Source organism: Triticum aestivum, chromosome 2A, assembly GCF_018294505.1.
Source record: "Triticum aestivum cultivar Chinese Spring chromosome 2A, IWGSC CS RefSeq v2.1, whole genome shotgun sequence".
In the NCBI taxonomy this organism is placed as follows: Eukaryota; Viridiplantae; Streptophyta; class Magnoliopsida; order Poales; family Poaceae; genus Triticum; species Triticum aestivum.
The window spans coordinates 207,373,200-207,386,600 of NC_057797.1; positions in this window are offsets into that span (position 1 = coordinate 207,373,200).

Sequence of the window (13,401 nt, forward strand, 5' to 3'; positions counted from 1 at the left end):
GTACCGGCTGAATCCCCACCGGCCTTTGAGCCCGCCCTCTAGCGGTCGTCGGTGGTCAACCAAGAGATGCTGGATAAGGTCTGCCCGGCACTCACCGCTAGTTCCAATGAGTGGGCGCGACGATGGCTTGGCCTGATTCCCGTGCCCTGGTCGACATGGCGGCCTCTGAGATCCCCATTCATCTCCATGCCCTCCTGGTAGGCTTAATTTCCCCCCTTTTCCGATTTCTTCAACGCCATAACTCGCATTACCAAGTCCATGTGCTACACTTGGATCCCCAATCCACTCTTCTTCTTGTCGTCTTCACCTTCGTCTGCGAGGCCATGGTGGGCATTGTTCTCTCTGTGGCCTTGTTCCGCCATTTCTTCTCACTTCATTTGACCGATGCCCGCCAGTGCTCAGGTTGTGTGACCTTCCAAGCTATGGTGGTGACGGCGGGCTCAGGGATCGACTTCGGGCTCTTGCCGATTGTACATGGGACCGGAAGCGATGGGTGTTCATGGATGTCGGCGTGCTCAACTCCCTGCTCTTGCTCCCCCGGGCACCGACTAAACCTAGCTCTGGGTGGGCGCACGTGAAGCTCGTCGACCCCCTGCTTGCCCATGTTTGGCGCCGGCTAGCCAGGTTGAAGGATCTTGGAGTGACGGCGCCCATGGTGGTGCTGGAGTTCATCCAGCGTCGCATTGCTCCGCTCCAGCACCATTCCTAGCAGATGTGGACCTTCGCTGGCAGACGGGATCCCATGAGGCTCCAGGCGCCTGCACTTCCTCCCGAGACTCTGCGCACGGTGCTCGAGCTCCTAACTGGTGACCCTGCACCCGCCACACTTCCGAAGGAGGGCTGCCTCTTGTATTGCTGCTCGAACATGGAGGTGTTCGTAAAGTAGATGCCCCTTTTCGACGAGTGGGGGCTGCGCCCGGCGGAGCTTGAGGGGCCCGTGAGAACTCGGTTCTTGTAGTCCCCTTGCCTGTTGTTCCTGCGGTGCACGCCCCGGATGTGGATGCCAGGGGGCGGGCGCAGCCTAGTGCTGTTGGGGCGGCCACTGGTGGTGCGTTCCAGCCTGGTACCCCTGAGGCGGGAGCCCCCGAGGCACAGGGGAGCCATCCTAAGGGGGTGATTGAAGACTTGGCGCGATCCGGGGCTCTCGAGATCGTCGTCCCTGGAGCTCGAGGAAGCGGTCTTGAGGCGGAGGTCATAGAGCCACCGCAGACCGAGTCTCCCGAGGTCGCCGTCTTAGGAGCCCCGCCGAATGCCCCCGCGTTGGGGAGCCACCGCGGGCCGAGGCTGCTGAGGTCGCCGCCTCAGGAGTTCCGCCAAATGCCCCCGACGCCGATGATCGTGCCCGGGGCTTCGGCCAGCTCTGTTTGTACTTCGAGGTGCTCCGTGATGTCTACTACACAACCTTCTTCTTGTAGACGTTGTTGGGCCTCCAAGTGCAGAGGTTTGTAGGACAGTAGCAAATTTCCCTCAAGTGGATGAGCTAAGGTTTATCAATCTGATCTAGGTTTCTTTCTGGAAGTTTGGGTAAATATAAGAGGTGTTGGAGTCGGGAACAAGTCAGGGGCTCCCCGAGGCAACCACAAGGTAGGGGGCGCGCCCAGGGGGGTAGGGCGCGCCCCCACCCTCGTGGGTGCCTGAGGACTCTTCTGGCCCATCTCCGGTACTCCGTGGGCTTCTTCTGGTCCAAAATTATCTCCATGAATTTTCAGGTCAACTGGACTCCGTTTGGTTTTCCTTTTCTGCAATGCTCAAAAACAAGGAAAAAGCAGAAACTGGCACTGGGCTGTAGGTTAATAGGTTAGTCCCAAAAATCATATAAAATAGCATATAAATGCATATAAAACATCCTAGATGGATAATATAATAGCATGGAACAATAAAAAATTATAGATACGTTGGAGACGTATCAAGCATCCCCAAGCTTAATTCCTGCTCGTCCTCGAGTAGGTAAATGATAAAAACAGAATTTTTGATGTGGAATGCTTCCTAACATATTTATCCATGTAATTCTCTTTATTGTGGCAAGAATATTCAGATCCGAAAGATTCAAGACAAAAGTTTAATATTGACACAAAAATAATAATACTTCAAGCATACTAACAAAGTAATCACGTCTTCTCAAAATAACATGGCCAAAGAAAGCTATCCCTACAAAATCATATAGTCTGGCTATGCTCTATCTTCATCACACAAAATATTTAAATCATGCACAACCCTGATGACAAGCCAAGCAATTGTTTCATACTTTTGATGTTCTCAAACTTTTTCAATCTTCACGCAATACATGAGCGTGAGCCATGGACATAGCACTATAGATGGAATAGAAAGGTGGTTGTGGAGAAGGCAAAAAGGAGAAGACAGTCTCACATCAACTAGGCGTATCAACGGGCTATGGATATGCCCATCAATGGATATCAATGTGAGTGAGTAGGGATTGCCATGCAATGGATGCACTAGAGCTATAAGTGTATGAAAGCTCAAAAAGAAACTAAGTGGGTGTGCATCCAACTCGCTTGCTCACGAAGACCTAGGGCATTTTGAGGAAGCCCATCATTGGAATATACAAGCCAAGTTCTATAACGAAAGATTCCCACTAGTATATGAAAGTGACAACATAGGAGACTCTCTATCATGAAGATCATGGTGCTACTTTCAAGCACAAGTGTGGTAAAAGGATAGTAGCATTGCCCCTTCTCTCTTTTTCTCTCATTTTTTTGGGCCTTCTCCCTTTTTTTATGGCCTCTTTTTTTCATTTTCCGTCCGGAGTCTCATCCTGACTTGTGGGGAAATCATAGTCTCCATCATCCTTTCCTCACATGGGACACTGCTCTAATAATGATGACCATCACACTTTTATTTACTTACAACTCGATACTTAGAACAAAATATGACTCTATGTGAATGCCTCCGGCGGTGTACCGGGATTTGCAATGAATCAAGAGTGACATGTATGAAAGAATTATGAATGGTGCCTTTGCCACAAATACGATGTCAACTACATGATCATGCAAAGCAATATGACAATGATGGAGCGTGTCATAATAAATGGAACGGTGGAAAGTTGCATGGCAATATATCGGAATGGCTATGGAAATGCCATAATGGGTAGGTATGGTGGCTGTTTTGAGGAAGATATAAGGAGGCTTATGTGTGATAGAGCGTATCGTATCACGGGGTTTGGATGCACCGGCGAAGTTTGCACCAACTCTCAAGGTGAGAAAGGGCAATGCATGGTACCGTAGAGGCTAGAAAATTGCGGAAAGGTAAGAGTGCGTATGATCCATGGACTCACATTAGTCATAAAGAACTCATATACTTATTGCAAAAGTTTATTATCCCTCGAAGCAAAGTACTACTACGCATGCCCCTAGAGGGATAGATTGGTAGGAAAAGACCATCGCCCGTCCCCGACCGCCACTCATAAGGAAAGCAATCAAAGAACACCCCATGCTCCACATTTGTCGCACAACGTTTACCATACGTGCATGCTATGAGACTTGCCATCCTTAACACAAGTATTTCTCAAATTCACAATTTCCCAACTAGCATGACTCTAACATTACCACCTTTATATCTCAAAACTATTATCAAGTATCAAATTTATCATAGTATTTAATGCTCTCTATATGAATTTTTTTATTATACCCATCTTGGATGACTATCATATTAGGACTAATTTTATAGCCAAAGCAAACTACCATGCTGTTCCAAAAGACTCTCAAAATAATATAAGTGAAGCATGAGAGTTCAATAGTTTCTTCAAAATAAAACTACCGCCATGCTCTAAAAAGATATAAGTGAAGTACTAGAGTAGACGACAAACTACTCCAAAAGATATAAGTGAAGATCAATGAGTAGTCGAATAATTATGCAACTATGTGAAGATTCTCTAACATTTAAGAATTTCAGATCTTGGTATTTTATTCAGACAGCAAGCAAAACAAAATAAAATAAAATGATGCTCCAAGCAAAACACATATCATGTGGTGAATAAAAATATAGCTCCAAGTAAAGTTACCGATGAATGAAGACGAAAGAGGGGATGCCATCCAGGGCATCCCCAAGCTTAGGCTCTTGGTTGTCCTTGAATATTATCTTGGGGTGACTTGGGCATCCCCAAGCTTAGGCTCTTGCCACTCCTTATTCCATAGTCGATCGAATCTTTACCCAAAACTTGAAAACTTCACAACACAAAACTCAACAAAAAACTCATAAGCTCCGTTAGTATAAGAAAGCAAATCACCACTTAGGTACTGTCAAGACAAGATTCATAATTTTTCTCACATGATGCCTATTGTGCCACATTATTTCTACAATTTATATTAAGCAATATAAGCCATAGAAACTAGAAAACAAGCAAACTATGCATCGAAAACAGAATCTGCCAAAAACAGAACAGTCTGTAGTAATATGTAACTCTCGAATACTTATGTAACTCCAAAAATCATGAGAAATTAGGAAGTTCTAGGAAATTTGTTTATTAATCTTATGCAAAAAGAATCAGTATTTTATAACGCTTCTGTTAAAAGTGAGAATTGTTTACCTGAGCGCAAAAATTTCTGTTTTTCAGCAAGATCAAATCAACTATCATCGTAAGCCCTCCTAAGGGTCTTACTTGGCACTTTATTCAAACAAAAGCTACAAAACATGATTACTACAGTAGCTTAATCATGTGGGAACATAAAAACAGTAGGGTTAAATATTGGGTTGTCTCCCGACAAGCGCTTTTCTTTAATGCCTTTCTAGCTAGGCATGATGATTTCAATGATGCTCACATAAAAGATACGAATTAAAACACAAAGAGAGCATCATGAAGCATATGACTAGCACATTTAAGTCTAACCCACTTCCTATGCATAGGGATTTTGTGAGCAAACAATTTATGGGAACAAGAATCAACTAGCATAGGGAAGCAAAACAATCATAACTTCAAGATTTTAAGCACATAGAGAGGAAACTTGATATTATTGCAATTCCTACGAGTATATATTCCTCCCTCGCAATAATTTTCAGTAGCATCATGAATGAATTCAACAATATAACTATCACATAAAGCATTCTTTTCATGAGCCACAAGCATAGAATTTTTATTACTCTCCACATAAGCAAAATTCTTCTCATCCAGAATAGTGGGAGTATCATAAGAAACTCGAATACTATAAATTGTTTCCACATTAAAAGAGTAATGTTTAGGAAAAGGGTAATCATAATCATGACAAGTTTTGTAAATGTAATCATCACTACTTTTTATAACATAAGTATCATCACAATAATCATCATAAGTAGCAACTTTGTTCTCACCATAATCAATTCAAACCTCTTCCAAGATAGTGGAATCATTACTAAATAAATTCATGACCTCTCCAAATCCACTTTCATCAATATAATCATCATAAATAGGAGGCATTCTATCATCATAATAAATTTGCTCATCAAAACTTGGGAGACTAAAAATATCATCTTCATTAAACATAGCATCCCCAAGCTTGGGACAAACATTAATTGCAGCAAATAAATTCTCAAACATGTCATTCTCATCAAACATAGCATCCCCAAGCTTGGTCCTTTTCATATCATAAGCATAATCACTCTCATCATTAATAGTATGGATAGCACCAATAGTATAGCAATTATCATCATCACAATGAGTAATAGGAGCAACATCATTTGGGAGGGATACCTTTTTACCTTTGCTTCTCCGTATTTTCTTTTTCTTCTTCACATTATGTGTGGGTTTAATCCTCTTTTTGGAGCTCCTTATTAATGAGATTGGTTGAATAGAAGGCTCCTCCTCGTTACCTGATTCATCGTAATAAATAATAGGAGGATATTGGGAAGTCTCTTCCCTTTCATTAGTATTCTCTTCATCTTCTATTTTTTTTCTTGTCTTTATGTAACTGGCAATATAAGGATTTTCAATTCAATTCACCACACAATACATATAAATTTCCTGTAGATCAAAATCAAGAACTATCTCAAGGGCAAATTCTAGAATATACTTAGTTATAAGTTTCATTTCTTCATAACCCAAAAGCAAACTAAGTTCATTATGATGTGCAAGGGAAATCAAGTCATCACAATTTTTGGACACGATTCGATCATGAAACAGTTTGCATTGGATATTTAAATGACCATGTTCATTGCAAAGTTCACAAGGATGGCTAAGAAAATTTAAATTTTCAGCACAAACATCTATACTTTCTTGCAACCACTTAGTTTCTAAATACTTATGCCTCTTGCAAAATCTATCTTCCCTATTTGGTGTGTACTTGCAAACTCTATGCACTCCACAAAAATTGACATGCTTATAAGAGACATTTTCATCATGACTAGTGCAATCACCATTAGTACTATGGATATTCAAAGAGTTCGTACTAACAACATTGCAATCATGCTCATCATTCAAAGATTTAGTGCCAAACATTTTAATACATTCTTCTTCTAACACTTTGGCACAATTATCGGAATCCTTATTTTCACAAAAGATATTAAAAAGATGAAGCATATGAGGCAACCTCAATTCCATTTTTTGTAGTTTTCTTTTATAGACTAAACTAGTGATAAAACAAGAAACAAAAAGATTCGATTGCAAGATCTAAAGATATACCTTCAAGCACTAACCTCCCCGGCAACGGCGCCAGAAAAGAGCTTGATGTCTACTACACAACCTTCTTCTTGTAGACGTTGTTGGGCCTCCAAGTGCAGAGTTTGTAGGACAGTAGCAAATTTTCCTCAAGTGGATGACCTAAGGTTTATCAATCCGTGGGAGGCGTAGGATGAAGATGGTCTCTCTCAAACAACCCTGCAACCAAATAACAAAGAGTCTCTTGTGTCCCCAACACACCCAATACAATGGTAAATTGTATGGGTGAACTAGTTCGGCAAAGAGATGGTGATACAAGTGCAATATGGATGGTAGATATAGGTTTTTGTAATCTGAAAATATAAAAAACAGCAAGGTAACTAATGATAAAAGTGAGCGAAAACGGTATTGCAATGCGTTGAAACAAGGCCTAGGGTTCATATTTTCACTAGTGCAAGTTCTCTCAACAATAATAACATAATTGGATCATATAACTATCCCTCAACATGCAACAAAGAGTCACTCCAAAGTCACTAATAGCGGAGAACAAATGAAGAGATTATTGTAGGGTACGAAACCGCCTCAAAGTGATTCTTTCCGATCAATCTATTCAAGAGTCCGTAGTAAAATAACACAAAGCTATTCTTTCCGTTTGATCTATCCTACAGTTTGTACTAGAATAACACCTTAAGACACAAATCAACCAAAACCCTAATGTCACCTAGATACTCCAATGTCACCTCAAGTATCCGTGGGTATGATTATATGATATGCATCACACAATCTCAGATTCATCTATTCAACCAACACAAAGAACTTCAAAGAGTGCCCTAAAGTTTCTACCGGAGAGTTAATAAGAATATGTGTGCCAACCCCTACGCATAAGTTCATGAGGTCACGGGACTCGCAAGTTAATCACCAAAACATACATCAAGTGGATCACGTGAATATCCCATTGTCACCACAGATAAGCACATGCAAGACATACATCAAGTGTTCTCAAATCCTTAAAGACTCAATCCGATAAGATAACTTCAAAGGCAAAACTCAATCCATTATAAGAGATTAGATGGGGAGAAACATCATAAGATCCAACTATAATAGCAAAGCTCGTGATATATCAAGATCGTGCGAATCAAGAACGAGAGAGAGAGAGAGAGAGAGAGAGAGAGATCAAACACATGGCTACTAGTACATACCCTCAGCCCCGAGGGTGAACTACTCCCTCCTCGTCATGGAGAGCACCGGGATGATGAAGATGGCCACCGGAGAGGGATTCCCCCCTCCGACAGGGTGCCGGAACGGGTCTAGATTGGTTTTCGGTGGCTATAGAGGCTTGCGGCGGCAGAACTCCCGATCTAGGTTTCTTTCCGGAAGTTTGGGTATATATAAGAGGTGTTGGAGTCGGGAACAAGTCAGGGGGTCCCCGAGGCGGCCACAAGGTAGGGGGGGCGCCCAGGGGGTAGGGTGCGCCCCCGCCCTCGTGGGACTCTTCTGGCCCATCTGTGGTACTCCGTGGGCTTCTTCTGGTCCAAAAATTATCTCCATGAATTTTCAGGTCAATTGGACTCTATTTGGTTTTCCTTTTCTGCAATGCTCAAAAACAAGGAAAAAACATAAACTGGCACTGGGCTCTAGGTTAATAGGTTAGTCCCAAAAATCATATAAAATAGCATATAAATGCATATAAAACATCCTAGATGGATAATATAATAGCATGAAACAATCAAAAATTATAGATACGTTGGAGACGTATCACTCCGCAAGAGAGAGGGGCTCCCAGCTGCAATGGTGACGCCTACCGGCCGCTGAAGCAGAGGAAGTACATTGCCATAGACGAGTAACTACCTCTTCTTCACGTTTTCCTATTCGTCGCATCCTTCCCTGACAGTGACTCTAGAGGATCCCTTCGCCTTTAGTGGACAGATCTCCTGCGAAGCGGCTACCGTTTGTCCTCGATTCTCCCTGGTCCCGAGCTCTCCCCGCTGGTGCGCCACGCGTGGTGCAGGCCTGGCCTCGGGGCCGGACGTGCCGGTAGGGGGCCTTGATCCTTCGTTCCTGTCGTCGCTCCTCTGTGGTTTGCCCTGGGCGGTGGTAGGTGTGCCGAGGGCTCCTCCACTGGCCGTCACTGGTGGTTGGGCGATGCAGCCTTGGCTTCATCTTCGAGCGGCGAGGCCGTGCCACCTGGTGCCGCTGCCAAGCCCGGAGGGTGGCGAGGAAGGTGCCGACCCCCAGCTCCCCACCAGGGGTAGGCAGGTCATCTCAGGCTTCCTCAGCAACCTCCGGTGTGAAGGGCGGGCTTGGCCGTGAGCTGGAATTCGCGCGTGGGCGCGGCGCTATACGTCATGAGCTCTTCTAGGAGTGCCTTACGAAGAAGAGGAGATCCAAAAACGCGAGGAGGCGCTGACATTGGAGGCCTTGGAGCACAGCCTCGAGCTCAGGCGGCTGGAGATGAGGGAGCGCCAGGTGGCCCTGACGGAGCATGCTGTCACCGTGCGCGAAGCCAGGATCCAGGAGGAGGTTGACCGGAGGGTGGCAAAGGCTCGTGCGGATCTTGCTAAAGAGTACAACCTGAAGTGGAAGTTCCTGGAGGCCGAAGCTGAGGATAGGACCGCAACCCTCATGTCAAGGCTGAAGGAGACGGAGCAACGCGAGAGGGCCGCTACGGCGGCTCAGACTTCTACCCAGGCTGACCTAGTCGCCGTGCGCACCGACCTGCTCTCGCTCCAGCAGCAGATTGACGATGTTGCATCCCTCGCGAAGCAGAACAGGGAGGAGGCATGTCGTCGGCAGACGCTTCAACGCGAGCATGCCCCCATGCTTCAGGCCCTCAGGGTGAGGGCCAACCGAGCCCTGAGCATCATCTGCGAGGAGAGCATCCCTCATCCCCGCGTGGAAGATTACGCCAGCCACCTTCGCTTCTTTAACGAAGTCGTGACGCGCCTGGAAGATCAAGCTGCGAGGGCCCACGAGCTCGTCAAGGAGAGGAGCCGGGGCCTCCTTGGGCGCGCGTTCTCCCGCGTCTTTAGTCATCTTCAAAACCTCGACCCCCACTTCGACTTTGACGTCACCATAGCCCCGGTGCCCGGGGCTATCCAGGACAACCTGTCGCACTGGGTGGACAATCATGTGGAAGCCTTGGTCAGGACATTCGCCACCAAGGATGATGCGGTGGTGGTCATGGCGGACAAAGACGGTGTGGGTGATGACGAGGAAGACGACGCCAATGACAGCGCAAGTAGCGCGTACGAGAGCGACCAGGGCGATGCTGAGGGCAACACGTCCAGTTGAGCCCACATTCCTTAGCGTGAACCTACATGTAAAGACTTGGATACGGTCCCGTAGGGTGTGAGAGCATTTTGGAGGGGATCCCCTCGTATATGTAAATTTACGTTTTGTTTTTTAAGCCAGACCCGAAATGTGCTTTTGAAAGCTTGTGAGCCCCTGAGCAGGGTTGTCGCTGAGACTTATCTTAATCCTAGCAGACCTTGAATGGGTCCTGGGGTTGCTGACGCGCCTTCCTCCTGAGGCGAGCCCTCAGAAGCTTGCGAGGCTCTGGGCCTCCTGAGGAGCCAGCGGGTCCGTCCGAGAGGGCCACGCCAAGGGCGTCCAACAGACCGTGGCAGGATGCGCACGCAGTAATGCTGCGACACGTGCACTCTTGCCCCAAGGAGGTCCTATCCAGGCCGCCTAGACGCGCCCAACACAGTCTACTGACCAGCCCCCGAGTCGCGGGGCACTCGTAAGAGGGGGGCGGAGGTGCGAGCCTTAAAAAACAAAGCACGCGACCAGAATGCAATAAAACTAGCAGAAAACCAGAGAAAGACCCCCCCCCCCAATTTTAAATAACACAGAAGAACTTCAACTCTCAATCCGAAAGGAAGAAGGCGAACAAGTTACAGATAAAGGGGGCAAAGGCAAGCAACCGCGTCTGGCACCTAGCTAGTCTTCTTGTCTTCTCACCAGTGCGGAGCTAAGTGCTTTCACTGGATGTGAGCATAGTCATTGGGGGACAGTGTCGACGGCCAACGCGGAGCATGGTGCTTCCACTTGGATGTGGGCGGGAGCCCCTGAGGCCGAGGGGCGGCACATCAGAGACTCCGAGGCATGTACAACCCCACTCATTATAACGTGAGAGTGTCATGAGCGGAGACCTTCATAGGCATTAGCCTTGCTTCATATCGCCCGATGAGGGCCCCGCCTTGCGCCTTCTCCGACCACCGTTGGGTCATCCAGAAACTAGGATGAGACCAAGGGGCAAGGGGGACGCCAGCGGCGCCCTCGGCGACCACGGGCCCTGTGCTAGGGGGGAAGGCTCGTCGCCGCCTCCCCCGGCAGAGGACCTACCTCCGTGCGACACCTTTCTCTGTGGGGCATGAGGGGGGGCCCGCATCTGGGCCTCGCCTGTGCAGCCCCCAGCGTGCCGGTTCTGCCGGGGGCGTCGCGCCAGGGTCTCCAACTGCTGCTGCGGCCTGGTCCACCTGCGATCCATGGTTAGCGTAAGCATGTCCCTGGGGTACCAGTCGTACCTTGTGGTTGTTGTTTTCGAAGGGTTCGATGAAGCTTCCAGATAGCTCATGGAAAGCCCTGACCTCCAGCGAATCTCCTGCCCAGATCGGCTCGGGGAACGAGCTGGGGTCTTCCTCAGGCGTGTATTCCAGGTCCATCATGCGGGGCACGTAGGCATCAGGGGCGGCCGCCCCAGGGCCTTTGCCTGGGTGCCCCACACCTTGGATTTCTAGGACCTGCGCCTAGTCCAAGCGGTCCTGGGGTGACACTCCAGTTTGTGTGGTTACGGCGGGGTGAGCTGCGGCGAGGGCCGTGTTGTTGCGGTCGAATCCTTCGGGTTCCCCGTAGCACATGCGGGCGCATTGGGGCCTGGCACGCGCCTCCGCCACCATCTGAGGGGTGGAAAAGGAGCAAAAAGGTGTCGCACCCCTGCAGGCGGCGTCGAGCAGTTCGGCGACCCGCTCCAGTAGCGCATCGCGGCCGCTCTCCGCCAACCTGCAACGAAGTAGCTCTCACGCCATGATGATCGCGGCCCGCATGTTCTCCTGCTCCGGACGAGTGTGCGGTGTCGTCGCCACGCCGCAGCCCGATGACTGTGCGACGGCGCGCGCTCACCGAGGGGCGAGGGCGGGCGGTGCCGGCCCGCGCGGCCCGTGTCCGGCGGAGTTGGGCGGTGTACGCGTGATGTCTACTACACAACCTTCTTCTTGTAGACGTTGTTGGGCCTCCAAGTGCAGAGGTTTGTAGGACAGTAGCAAATTTCCCTCAAGTGGATGACCTAAGGTTTATCAATCCGTAGGAGGCGTAGGATGAAGATGGTCTCTCTCAAGCAACCCTGCAACCAAATAACAAAGAGTCTCTTGTGTCCCCAACACACCCAATACAATGGTAAATTGTATAGGTGCACTAGTTCGGCGAAGAGATGGTGATACAAGTGGTATATGGATGGTAGATAAAGGATTTTGTAATCTGAAAATATAATCAGCAAGGTAACTAATGATAAAAGTGAGCACAAACGGTATTGCAATGCGTTGAAACAAGGCTAGGGTTCATACTTTCACTAGTGCAAGTTCTCTCAACAATAATAAGATAATTGGATCACATAACTATCCCTCAACATGCAACAAAAGAGTCACTCCAAAGTCACTAAATAACGGAGAACAAACAAAGAGATTATGGTAGGGTATGACCCCTCCGGCAGGGTGCCGGAACGGGTCTAGATTGGTTTTCAGTGGCTACGGAGGCTTCTGGCGGCGAAACTCCCGATCTATTGTGCTCCCCGAAGTTTTTAGGGTATATGGGTATATATGGGAGGAAGAAGTACGTCGGTGGACCTCCGGGCTGTCCACGAGGCAGGGGGGCACGCCCCCACCCTCTTGGGCAGCCCGGGGCTCTCCTGGTCCAACATTGATACTCCGTGGGCTTCTTCTGGTCCAAAAATAAGTTCCGTGAAGTTTCAGGTCAATTGGACTCCGTTTGATTTTCCTTTTCTACGATACTCTAAAACAAGGAAAAAACAGAAACTGGCACTTGGCTCTGGGTTAATAGGTTAGTCCCAAAAATAATATAAAAGTGCATAATAAAGCCCATAAACATCCAAAACAGATAATATAATAGCATGGAGCAATAAAAAATTATAGATACGTTGGAGATGTATCAACGCGCCGCCTGGAGCACGGAGTGGAGGTCTTCTTGGATGGATGACATCGCCCGGGCGGGCCAAGCAACCCAGTGCTCGGCACGAGCACCCTTATCATCGGCCATCTGGGTTGTCGGCTGGCAGGGAGAAGAAAGGTCTCGAGGCACCCCTACCTGGCACGCCAAATGTCGGATTCAGGGCTCCGCAGACCCTTGAGAGGTTCGAACACTGGGGTGCGTACGAAGAACTCCTACTCCCCGACCTGCTGGCCCAATGATTCCACAGCTTAACTCGACAAACCCAAGGGACAAGAGACACAACAGTTTATCCTGGTTCAGGCCACCTTGCGGTGTAATACCCTACTCCAGCTTTGTGGTGGATTGCCTCGAGGGGCTGAGGATGAACTAGTATAGTGGTTGAATAGCCTCAGGAGGCAAGGTGTACTTGAGCTCGATGAGCTGGTGAGTGAGAGGATGGTCTAAATGATCCGTCTCTTTCTTGATCGGTCTCTCCATGCCTTGCTACGGTGGTGGCTAAGTCCCCACAACGTCAAAATTCAAAGGGGATAACTAGTACAAGTTATCTTGACAAAAGTAGTCTTCGCCTGCAAAAGCTCTGGTGGTGACGCTGTAGTGGGCTCCGCGATGACCTCCATCCTGGCGGTCTTGGT